The 11,500-nt window shown below is 37.9% G+C and overlaps 2 protein-coding genes and 1 pseudogene across 10 annotated transcripts in view; 2 read left to right on the top strand and 1 right to left on the bottom strand.

The window, feature by feature from the left end:
- The window catches only part of Pig-s (phosphatidylinositol glycan anchor biosynthesis class S), a 198,215-nt gene that overhangs the window by 32,444 nt on the left and 154,271 nt on the right, over positions 1-11,500 (top strand). The window lies entirely within an intron of this gene.
- Positions 1-11,500, bottom strand: part of LOC139816202 (protein I'm not dead yet) — an 87,133-nt gene that overhangs the window by 32,159 nt on the left and 43,474 nt on the right. The gene's annotated exons all lie outside the window — the stretch shown is intronic.
- Positions 2,805-2,976, top strand: LOC139817059 (U1 spliceosomal RNA; annotated as a pseudogene).

Genomic DNA, 11,500 nt, shown 5'->3' with positions numbered 1-11,500 from the left:
TTTTTAATTAAATTTTTAAATAAATTATGAACTTTAATCAATTAGAAAACAGCACTTCTGATAAATATCTAATAATTTGATTAGCGATTTTAGTACAAAGAATAAATTAATTATTAAGATAAAAAATTATTGTTGATATTATTAAAGTACCCAAGCATGTACCTGAGGAAAAAAATATACGATATAGAAAATTAATTTATTATTACTTTAACGAATCTTTCTTAACTCTGATGAATTTCAAATACGTTCAGTGTATCTTTTGACTGAATAGTGATTCGCCGGAAACATTCTTTATTCTTGTCTCACATTATTCATTCAAAAGCGCATTGTCATGTTGTTTTGCATTCGAGTTGAGCGAACATTTATAACAAGCGCCATAATACGAACATCGTTTCTGTTGAATCGTATGTATGTGTTATGGTCAAAGCCCGAAACGCGGGCATTTCTAGGATTGACTGGTCAATTCTGGGGAACGACCAAGCGTCTTGGTCAAAGCCCGAAATAAGTTTTGCGTTTCGTCTTTTGACTAGTCATTAGTCAATCCTAGGAATAACTAATACGGCCTGGTAAAAGTTAGAAACTAAGAAAAATCACTTCGGACTTTGACTAGTCAACTCTATAAGGTGTGGCTTAATTCGGACTGTGTGACTGTTAACAAATAAAATAAAGATTTTGGTAATTCTTTCCAATAGGGCCCTTTCCGAATTTTGATATTTTCTTGCGGCTCTTTTGATAAAAACCTTTGTTGTGACTCCGACAGTGATAATCAGTAGGGGGAACCCGAAAAATATGTACCCTACCTATTTTTTTTTATCTATTTTTGCTTTATTTTTTTTTCTATTTTTTCCAAGATGACTTTCTGTATCTTCCGACGTTATAAATATATAGTGTAATAGTCCTTAAGGGTCGATATATTCTCTATTATCTAAATATAGCAGTCAATGTCTTGTACTGTTGTTTACATGAAGCCGAGTAGGAGTGGGAGGAAAGGAAGACGAGAAATGTACTACGCGACGAACAAAATTATAACAAACAACGGTATTTATGCATAAAAGACACACACGCACGCACGCACGCACGCACGCACGGGGGTACGGGGGGGGGGGGCCTAATAATCAAGCGTCTTAATTCAAGCAGTTAGGTATCACGCTGGGAGTTTGTTTAGTTATATTATGCGGGGAAAGGGGCTCCGCCTGCGGCGGAGAATTACCATACACTAAATATAAGTACTTTCTAGGATGCTATGTTTATAAAATATTTTACCAAAACTACATTTTTAAACTTAAGGAGAAAAAAACTATGTACAAGAGTAAAGTAAATAAAAAGTTAGAGCAACCACGGGCATTTCTAAAAAAATTTAAAAATTTTTTAAAAAAGAACTCCTTTACCGATTATCGCCAAATTCAATACCAACCTTCCTTGAATGATACTCTATCGATAAAAAAAAAACAGCCCGATATCTCAATATTTGCGGAAGTTAGAGCAACTACAACATTAAATGTGCACATACATACATACGGACATTTTTTTTAGGCGATATTTCGACGTTTTACAACAATCTGAACATATTGGCAGAAAAAAACTCAAAAACCAATCTCTTCGTTGGTTTCTTCTACCCCTATTTCATATATAATTTTCTTAAATTTGGTTAACTAAACCCAACTTTATACGCAATCGAAGGTTTATATACGAAATTCACGAAAACAAAGCTTCCTCTATGAGGAAGCAATACATTATGTTAACAATAAGAACTTAATTTGGTAAAAAAAATCTTGATTTTATTTGTTAACAGTCACACAGTCCGAATTAAGCCACACCTGGGATTGACTAGTCGAAGTTCGAAGTGATTTTTCTTAGTTTCTAACTTTGACCAGCTGTATTAGTTATTTCTAGGATTGACTAGTCAAAGTCCGAAGTGATTTTTCTTAGTTTCTAACTTTGATTAGCCGTATTAGTTATTCCTAGGATTGATGTGCGTTGACTTCCGACACCGACTTATGACTTACGACAGAGTCGTAAACGGTTTCGACAATCTTTGTGCTCTGGTCCTAAAGAAAGAAAAGATATACGAATCAAAGTGAAGGAGCGAGAGTGAAAGAGCGTATACGAGAGAGTGGGAAAATAAAAGAGCGAGCGAGATAGCGCGCATTGGCGCATTGTTACTTCTTTTCCGCGCGTGCAGCGGTGATTAATGTTGTTGTATTTATATATTTCGTGGCAAAGGAATATAAAAATAAGCCATTTTTGGCCTACTCGCGAAACCTGAATTAATTGGAAACCGTTTCTAAGATCTTCTAGAAACAAAATAATAATTCACAGACACACAAAAAATAAAAAGTGTCGGCCGAGATACTACACTAGTGTATTCCCATGTATTTTGACCCGCTGAATCCGAATTCGAAGTCAGATTGGCTCTCAGTTCCGAGCAAACCTAAAAAAAAAGTGTTCGTTTCGTGGAGTTTTGAGGTTTGCTCGGAACTGAGAGCCAATCTGACAATTCTGACTTCGGATTCGGATTCAGCCAGTCAAAATACATGGGAATACATTAGTGTAGTGTCTTGGCCAAGACGCTTTTTATTTTTTTTGTGCCTGTGTAATTATTTGTTTACCAAGTCCAGGGAAAGTTATGAAAATCGAGATTTATTATCAATTCTTGGAACAGTTATATGAAAAGTTTTTATATAAAAGCTATATATATTTATTCTATCTTTAAAATAAAATCAGTTGCACATTTATGTGTTAAAAGATAAGTAGTAAATGTAAAAAATTTTTTGGTTTACATAGCATGTATGTGTAAAGGTATTATACTTACCTGGCGTAGAGGTTACCGTGATCATGAAGGCGGTTCCTCCAGGGCGAGGCTCTTCCATTGCACTACGGTTAGGGCTGACCCTTGCGAATATCCCTAATGTGGATATCTCGGACGTATAATTTTTGGTATATAGGTGATCATGAAAAATGTGCGTTATTCTCTTCTTAGCCGAACCCAGGACCACGAACAAGGACGTAAAGGAATTTTGGTCTCATTTGTGTGTGTGTGTGTGTGTGTGTGTGTGTGTGTGTGTGTGTGTGTGCGTGCGTGCGTGCGTGTGTGCGTGTGCGTGCGTGCGTGCATGCGTGTGCGTGTGTTAGGACGCTATGGTTCGTCACCCATACATGCACGCACGCACGCACGCACGCACGCACGCGCGCGCGCACACACACACACACGCTCGCACACACACAAACACACACACACACAATCACGCGCGCGCACGCACACGCACATATAAATGAAACTAAAATTTTCTCACGTCCTTCTTCGTGGTCCTGGGTTCGGCTAAGAGGGGAACAACGTACATTTTTTAAAATTATTTATAAGGTGTCCAAGAATTCGCGGACACGGAGTGCAGAACGTGATTGTCTGTGCCAAAAAAAAACAACTTTTTCCCTTGGCAAAATTGCGTCTGAAAACTACTTTTTAAAAAAGAGCAATTTGAAGCTTACGAATGAACGCTCTAAGTTACGCATGACTCAGGGGCGGCACGCGCACGGCGTGTGTGGCGCGTGAGCGTGTATGCTGTTTTTTACTATTTTGCTTAAGATTTAATCAGAACTATGCATCTAAATATCGTTATTTTGAATACAACTTACGTAATAAAAAAACATTTTCTAATTAACATCGAACCTACAACTGAAAGTAAAATAAGTAAATTAGATAATAGGTAGGGGAGACCGGGGTGAAATTGTTACTATTTTTTCGGTGCCGATTTTTAACAACAAAACAAATAATTTTAGTAAAATGTGGTGTACCGTTGTAAAGAGTGAACCCTTGGCTACAAAATTTATAAGGACATTTTTGGTCTACGTCGCTTTGTTCAACTGGTATACAGTGAAAACGACAGGTGCAAAAATTTAAATGTCAAAATTGCTTGGGCGGAATCGTTACTCCATTCTCGGACTGGATTTTAAATAGAATAAGATACATTTTATTAATTATTTTTTAATAGAAAAATGGAAACATTAATTAAAAACACCATGGCGAAAAATAATTACAAGAAAGGCGCACACACTTATGTGCCTTACGCTCGTATGAAATGCACTGTTTCTCGTCAGCTCTATTCTGTCATCTCTGAGCACACGCTGTAGTAGGTGAGCCCAATAGGGGATTTTGGGATTTACTCGAGCGCAACAGATTAACATATAGGGGGATACCTTGCACCCTGTTGAGTACCTCCACTATATATAAGCCCTTAATATAGGATCACGCGTCTAGGGCAGCCGATCAGAATAGTAAAAAAAAAATCGATTGTTAGAAATACTCGAGCGCGTCAGATTAAGGTAAGGTGGGTTAATAACATGCTGAAAAGTGTGCATTTCAAAATCTAATCTTCAAAATCCAATAGGTTCCTACGACGCTCCAGTAAATCCCCATTTAGCCTTTTGGGCTCACCTACTACTGCACATATTATCCAAGTTCTCGCCAGAATCCGACCACTGCTGCTTCTTTGACTTTGATTTTCGCCCGAAGCCTCCATGATATGGCTTGGTGACGACTTCGCCCCGGACACAAGTTTCAAGTTTGGCCGCTCATAAAATATTAGAAATCAATGAAAATAAAAAAACTTCACTGGATTCAGTTAATTAATTCCCGAAAAATTGGAAAAATTTCGTAACCGGCTTTTAAAAAAATCGGTAACAAAAAATTATACACTTTATAGCACTCTCCAGAAAATTCTACCTCTGTTTCATATACAATTCTTTGAAAAAATTGAAAAAATTAAAAAAACCGGTTTCCAGAAAATTGGTACCGAAAAACTCAAAAAAAAGCCGCGACATTTTTATTCCCGGGAAATTCTACCCTTATTTCATATACTTTTGGTAAAAATTCGGTCCACTAACGAATGAGTAGTTCGCGTACAGACAGACAGACAGACGTGACTTATATACATATATAGATATGCTTATATAAAGAATTTTACTTTATATACCCCAAGGGGGCTTAAAGGGCGTTTTGAAGGGATGTACCCAACCCTAACCTCCAATTCATCCACTACCTTACTGTTTCCTCCTTTGGACCAACGGTTTAACGTCTCTTCCGAAAGACGGAGCCCAATTTTCTCCGCATCTGCACGGAGGGGCGCGGTTTTTTCGGAAAAAAACTTTTTCATGCTTCATGGCTCTAGTGGACTCGAACCTGGTTCCTTAGATTACGAGTCTGGCGCTGTACCACTAGACCACACCGCCGCCCTTAGATATGCTTATATATGGACATATATAATTATATACTCTCATATATGGCCATCTAATATTGTTTAAGATTATATTTTCCATTTCTTATATGATTATATACAATCATATTTTTACTAATATAAACTAATATAAACTAATATGAATAAATAAGAGGGTTTTTTTCGCGGGCAATAACTTTGAATAATACAGACGATACAAGTTAAAATGCGAAAAACATCTTACAATTAAATTAATGACAAGAACAGGGAAATAAATGTAAATGACGTAGAATACTGACTAACACTGAAGATGATTCAATGGTAGGATCGAAACGTTTGTAATGTAATTTTGTAAAATTGAAGGCGAAGAAATAGAGAAAATAGTACGAAAATCTTGCGTTGGCTCTCATAGCTCCTGCTTATTTTACTTTCAGTTGTTGCTTCTGTGATATTAATTAGAAAATGTTCTTTTATTACTTTCGTAACTTTCTCCGGCCCTGGTGGATAAATTATTATTTTTTCCTGTTTCTAGAAGATCCCAGAAATAGTTTCCAATGATTAGTTCAGGTTTCGCGAGTAGGCAAAAAATGGCTTATTTTTAACATCCTCTTTTGACAGTTGGTGACAGTTATATACATACAGTTATATATATAAGTGTATTTTATAAATAAATATGAACAAATGTTTTGCGATTCATGAATTGAGTGGTATACATATACATGTTGTGACATGCTTATAGTAGAGGTTAGTAATACAGTAAATTAGGTTACCCGTCAATTAATAGCGACATTACATCAATATTATACTTTTTTTACTAAATAATACTCATGTATATATTGTGTAATACAACATATATGTTATATATAACAATTAAGTATATTGTAGAAATTATAATATTGATGTAACGTTTGTGTTTATTATGTTTATGTGTTTATGTTTACTAGATTAATATTATTATATGTCAATTACTTTTTAATGATACATTTTGCGTAGTAAAAAAGATTCTGAGAAGAAAAATTGTCGCTCATGTTCAGTTTGTTTCCAATATACTTAAACTATCACGATATCAGTAAGTAAGGAAATGATAATTGAAATGATAATTTATGGATATATATTTCGCTTCTTACTTTAATTAGGTCATATTATGTTATTTACAACTTAAAACAACCTAACTTCCGACGCGCGGATTTGCTCGCGGCTGGTAAGGGTTCGGAGTAGGCGCAGAGGAAGTTAGGTTGTAAACCAATGGAAATGGGCCTTGTGCCGCCATCTACAGGTAGTTGGGATCTTCAAGTATTGATCCCCGTCGGTGGTATATTTTTCGGCCCATTAGTTCTCTCTCGGCATTTTTTTCCACAAAAAATCGCACCTTTATACCTCAAAATAAATAAACTTTTTGGAACGGCCGCATAAACTGCAATAATCAGTGAAAAGTGCATCATCTGAGGATGAAAAAACCGTTTAAAAAATTAAAATATCTTAAAAATTGAAAAAGTTACATTAATTTTTGTGAAAAGGTCACTTTTCCGACTTTTTTTCAACAATTTTTTTACATATGTTAAATTAATTTTTTGCAAATCAAACCTATACAGTCTTTTTAAGGAAGACTTAAACTACAACAGGATATTTTTTTTTAAAGGTCACCTACAATTGGGTTGTTGAAAAAAAAATTATATATACATTTTTTTATGTAAACGTGTATTAATAACACCAAAACACAAAAATGAAAAAGAAATTTTTGTGTAAACCTGTAAATTATTATTAATAATTTTATCGACGTAAAAATTCAAGTTTTGTCACGTGATCATGAAACGCCACGCAATTGGCGTACGGGCTCGTGACGTCACGATGTTATATGGTCACGCCACGAAAATTGGATACGATGTGTTTATAGAATTACAGATCTCCGAAACGACTTAAAATTATTAATAAATTTGATTTAGCCGAATTTCGACGGAGTAATGTGTGAAAAAGGCTTCGTGAAACTAAATAGTAATAATTTGCCGCAAATTGACATATTTACGATGCTAGAGTTTCTCAGAGATGACAATCGTTTCAATGCTCCAGAAATACGTTGTGCCAAAGCTTCATTATAAGTAAAATTGTTTGAAATGTACAAGTTCGCGCAGGAACCTGAGCTCAAGAATTATAGGAAGGGGAACGATACTTTTCTTGTTGTTATGTCGGTAAAGAGATCGTGTATTTTCGCAGCGGTTAGATTACAATCAACAAATTTATCGTAATAAATATTTTACCAAGAACATATAGCATAAACACAAAATCAGACAATATTGAATTAGTCTTGCATAATCCTTTCTCATGCGTCATAAAAAGAAGTTAATCTCTCATCAAGATTGAGTTTAAGAGAACAGAAATCCGTTATTCTGCTTCTCAACCAGATAAACAACCAAGTGATTTCAATCTTTGTTTCTGTTTCAAGAAGGGATCATGTAAGTTAAACATAGGATTCAAAACGCATGTTACATAAACACAGCAATATTATACAAAGCATACATAAATTGAAGTAATGTGTCAATTGAGAATTCGTCTATCATAATTCGTATATATATCTCACTCAAAGTATAAGCAAATGAACATATGCACAGTAAAGCATTCGAGAGAATGTTTAGGTTTATCTAAATATTGTGTGAGATTCGGTAACTGCAATATATTGTACTTTCTTGCTATCAATTGACACAGTAACTAACGTAGTAATTCAGGTTATAAGTACTTCGAGTAATAGTGTATATATATATATAATACGAGAATTGACGAGCGAACTAAATTAAATGATGATTAAATTTTCATGAGTAATGTAGTGCTTCGTACACTTTAATCATTGGCAAATAACCATAGGATAAATCGTATGGTTCGTTAAGTTAATAGCAATTCTGCGTGAAGATTCGACTCACGCGTGCATCGAGAACGTAAGTTAAACAATTGCATATTGAAAATCAATGACTTTATCCGCGGGTTGCAACCATGTAAACGTGACTTTAATTCGACTGAGCTCAGACCGATAATTAATTCCGGAATATTTGGCAGTAATATAGCCGTTCTGCGAGGATGTGATCCGTCGCCCCGTGTTATGCGAGGATGCTATCCTTCGCCCCGTGCTTTCTCGAACTCGGTAATCAGACGATCGCTGTTTTATGATAGAACGTTGCGTTCATCATAATCCTTTGCCTTTTATGAGAACCTTGCGTTCATCATAATCCTTTGCCTTTTATGAGAACCTTGCGTTCATCATAATCCTATTGATAGATGCCGATTAATCTCGTAAGTGATCTCTGATTTACACGAGTTCGATATGTTACCTTAAAGCATCCGCCGTCGTTGTCTTTGGATAAGATGGTCATTGACCAAAACCGTGTGGGCCTATGCATTGCGCAAAATGGCCGTTATTGTTCGTTTGCCGAATCCTGGTTGCAATGGGCTAAGATGGCCGCTTCTTTCCGTCTCTCCGAGGCCTCGTCGCAAATGGCTAAGTTCGTCCTTCCTTCAGTCGTATATGACGTAAGAGGTGCTTGTAATCGCCTCTGATCCGTATTGCAATGTCTCCTCTGATGCTGCGGAGACGTCCTTGTAATAGCCCTGGTCAGTCTCAGACTCAATAGTCTGGCGGATTGCACTCGCGTAGCAATTTGCATAAATATACGACGCCGTGTAAAGGAACGCGACTCTACGCCTCGCTAGCCGGAAAACGATTGCTTGTTCGGCGGGCTTCACGCCCGTCCCGACACACTCACGCTTGCGCAGTATCGTCGGTCCGTGCCTTTTTCCGGCGTTGGGGCGCAACGTGGTCGTCGCAGCGCTCGCGAAACACATACCGTTCAAGATAACTAGGGAACTGTAACACCGATGCCATCTGTGAGCATTCTACCGAATTGCCACTTACATCAACAATGTTCATATACGCAATCTCTTCACGATTCTTATTGCCCGTTTCTAATCCGCTTACTCCGTAATGTGTCCACACGTTTTCGGATATTGCAAACGACTGACTCGTCTATTCGGTCGCGCGTCACGATCGAGGCTTTTTCGCCCCCCACTCCTTGTTTACGCTTCGCGCTCTGGAATTCCGCGCGTGCCATCCGTCGCACATGTGTCGCACATGTGCCGCGCTCCGAATTCTTGTATGCACTTTCTAACATTCCGCCCACCTTCGTTATTCATAGATAACGAATTAACTCTACAGTAGATGTATCAATTGGAAGAGGACAAAGTTTAGTGATAGGTCTTTGTAATTCAGAAATTTGCGTACGTACCGTAACAACTCTAGTATGACCGTCCTGCCCAGGGTGAGTCTTAACAACCCGACCTAAAGGCCACTTTGCTGGAGGATACCTCTCATCAACTACCAAAACCAAAGAACCTTCTTTTATAGATGGAACAGCATTGTTCCACTTGTATACCGCAAGATATCTTTGCAGACAATCACGTGACCATTGTTTCCAAAAGTCTTCTAGCATTTTTTTTAGGAGTTGCCACCGTGAAAGGTGAGAGACCTTTACGCCGTCTAACGATGGTTCGGGAATAGTAGTCAGAGTCTGCCCTATAAGGAAATGACCCGGGGTCAAAGCAGAAGTGTCGGTTGGATCGTCGGATTGCGGACAAAGTGGCCGTGAATTCAACACAGCTTCTATCTGAATTAGCAAAGTATTCATCTCTTCGTACGTGAGTAGTTGATCACCGACTACCTTGTTCAAATGCGTTTTAACCGATTTAACGCATGCCTCCCATTTTCCTCCGAAATGAGGAGCCGCAGGTGGATTGATCTTCCACTGCGTTCCGTCCCTTGCGAGAAGCTTAGCTAATTCTTCTGACTCCTTGGAGCTTGCTAGAAAGAGCTTACGAAGCTCTGCATCCGCACCTTTGAAATTAGTACCGCAATCACTAGATAACGTTGAACAAATTCCTTGACGAGAGGTGAAACGTTTGTACGCCGCTAAGAAAGCCTCAGTTGTGTAGTCCGTAACCAATTCTAAGTGTATAGCTGAAGTCGAGTAACAAACGAACAAAGCTATGTAAGTCTTGTAGGTCTTTGCATTCCTACCTTTCCAAGTTTTCGTAGTAAACGGACCTGCATAGTCCACTCCAGAATGCTCGAAAGGTCGAGACGGGTTTAGTCTTTCAGTAGGTAACTGACCCATGATTTGATGTGCTCTTTCATGGCGAAACCAAGTACAGACTACACATTTGAGTATGAATGATCGAACTACAACTCGACCGCCAATTATCCAATAATTGTTTCTAATGAAGGAAAGAGTATCCTGAACTCCTCCATGGAATGTACGAGCATGAGCGTCAGCAATAACCAGAGAAGAAAGCTTTTTTTTAAAGGCGCAACCTTTTTCTTTAGAAGCCACAAAGCTGACTGTGACTTTACCTTCACTCTTGCAAAAACAACTGCAGCCATGGCCTGTTGCGAGGCATCGCAGTATCCGTGTATTTCAATAAGTGAACTAGCTGTCCAACCTATCCATCGTGGAAATTCGAATTTCGGCGTATTGTGTAAACTATTTACAAAGTCTGTCCATTTTTGAATTAGTTTTTCCGGTAATGGGTCATCCCAATCTAACTTAATTGACCATAACTCTTGCACAAAGATCTTGCCGACAATAGTAACAGGCAACAAAAAACCCATTGGATCGAAAAATTTAGCAATCGTAGACATAACAGTCCTTTTCGTGATAGTTGTCAATGTAGGGAGCTCGAATGTAAATTCAAACGAATCCGTTAAAGCGTTCCAAGACAGCCCTAATACGTGAACAGTCTCACCTTCATTAAATGAAATCGAATGAGATGTAATCTTTCTGTCGGGTGGTATGTTTTCCAAAACATCAGGGTGATTGCTCATCCATTTCTTCAACAAGAAACCGCCCGCCATGCAGAGCCCGTCTAAGTGAGCAACTTTATTTTGAGCTTCCTGAATAGAATCCGCTCCGCCATGAAATTCGTCTACGTATCTACCTTTTTCCATGATTGGAATAGCTAAAGGATATCGGTGCCCCTCATTCTTTACCAACTGTACGAGAGCACGTATGGCTAAGAAGGGTGAGCAGACCTGACCATAAGTAACCGTTGTGAGCGCAAAAATTGTGATTTGTAACAATGAATCTAACCAAAAGATCCTCTGATAGTCCCAATCTGACGGGTCCACCTTTATTTGTCTAAACATTTTTTCGATGTCAGCTATGAACACATAAAGAAAGAGGCGGAACCAGAGGAGTACGTCGAACAAATCAATTTGCAACTTAGCACCTGTGTGCAATAAATCGTTGAGTGAC

Source organism: Temnothorax longispinosus, chromosome 7 (assembly GCF_030848805.1).
Source record: "Temnothorax longispinosus isolate EJ_2023e chromosome 7, Tlon_JGU_v1, whole genome shotgun sequence".
Taxonomy (NCBI): Eukaryota; Metazoa; Arthropoda; class Insecta; order Hymenoptera; family Formicidae; genus Temnothorax; species Temnothorax longispinosus.
The sequence above is the reverse complement of the archived record's forward strand: the minus strand, read 5'-3'. Positions and strand labels throughout refer to the sequence as shown.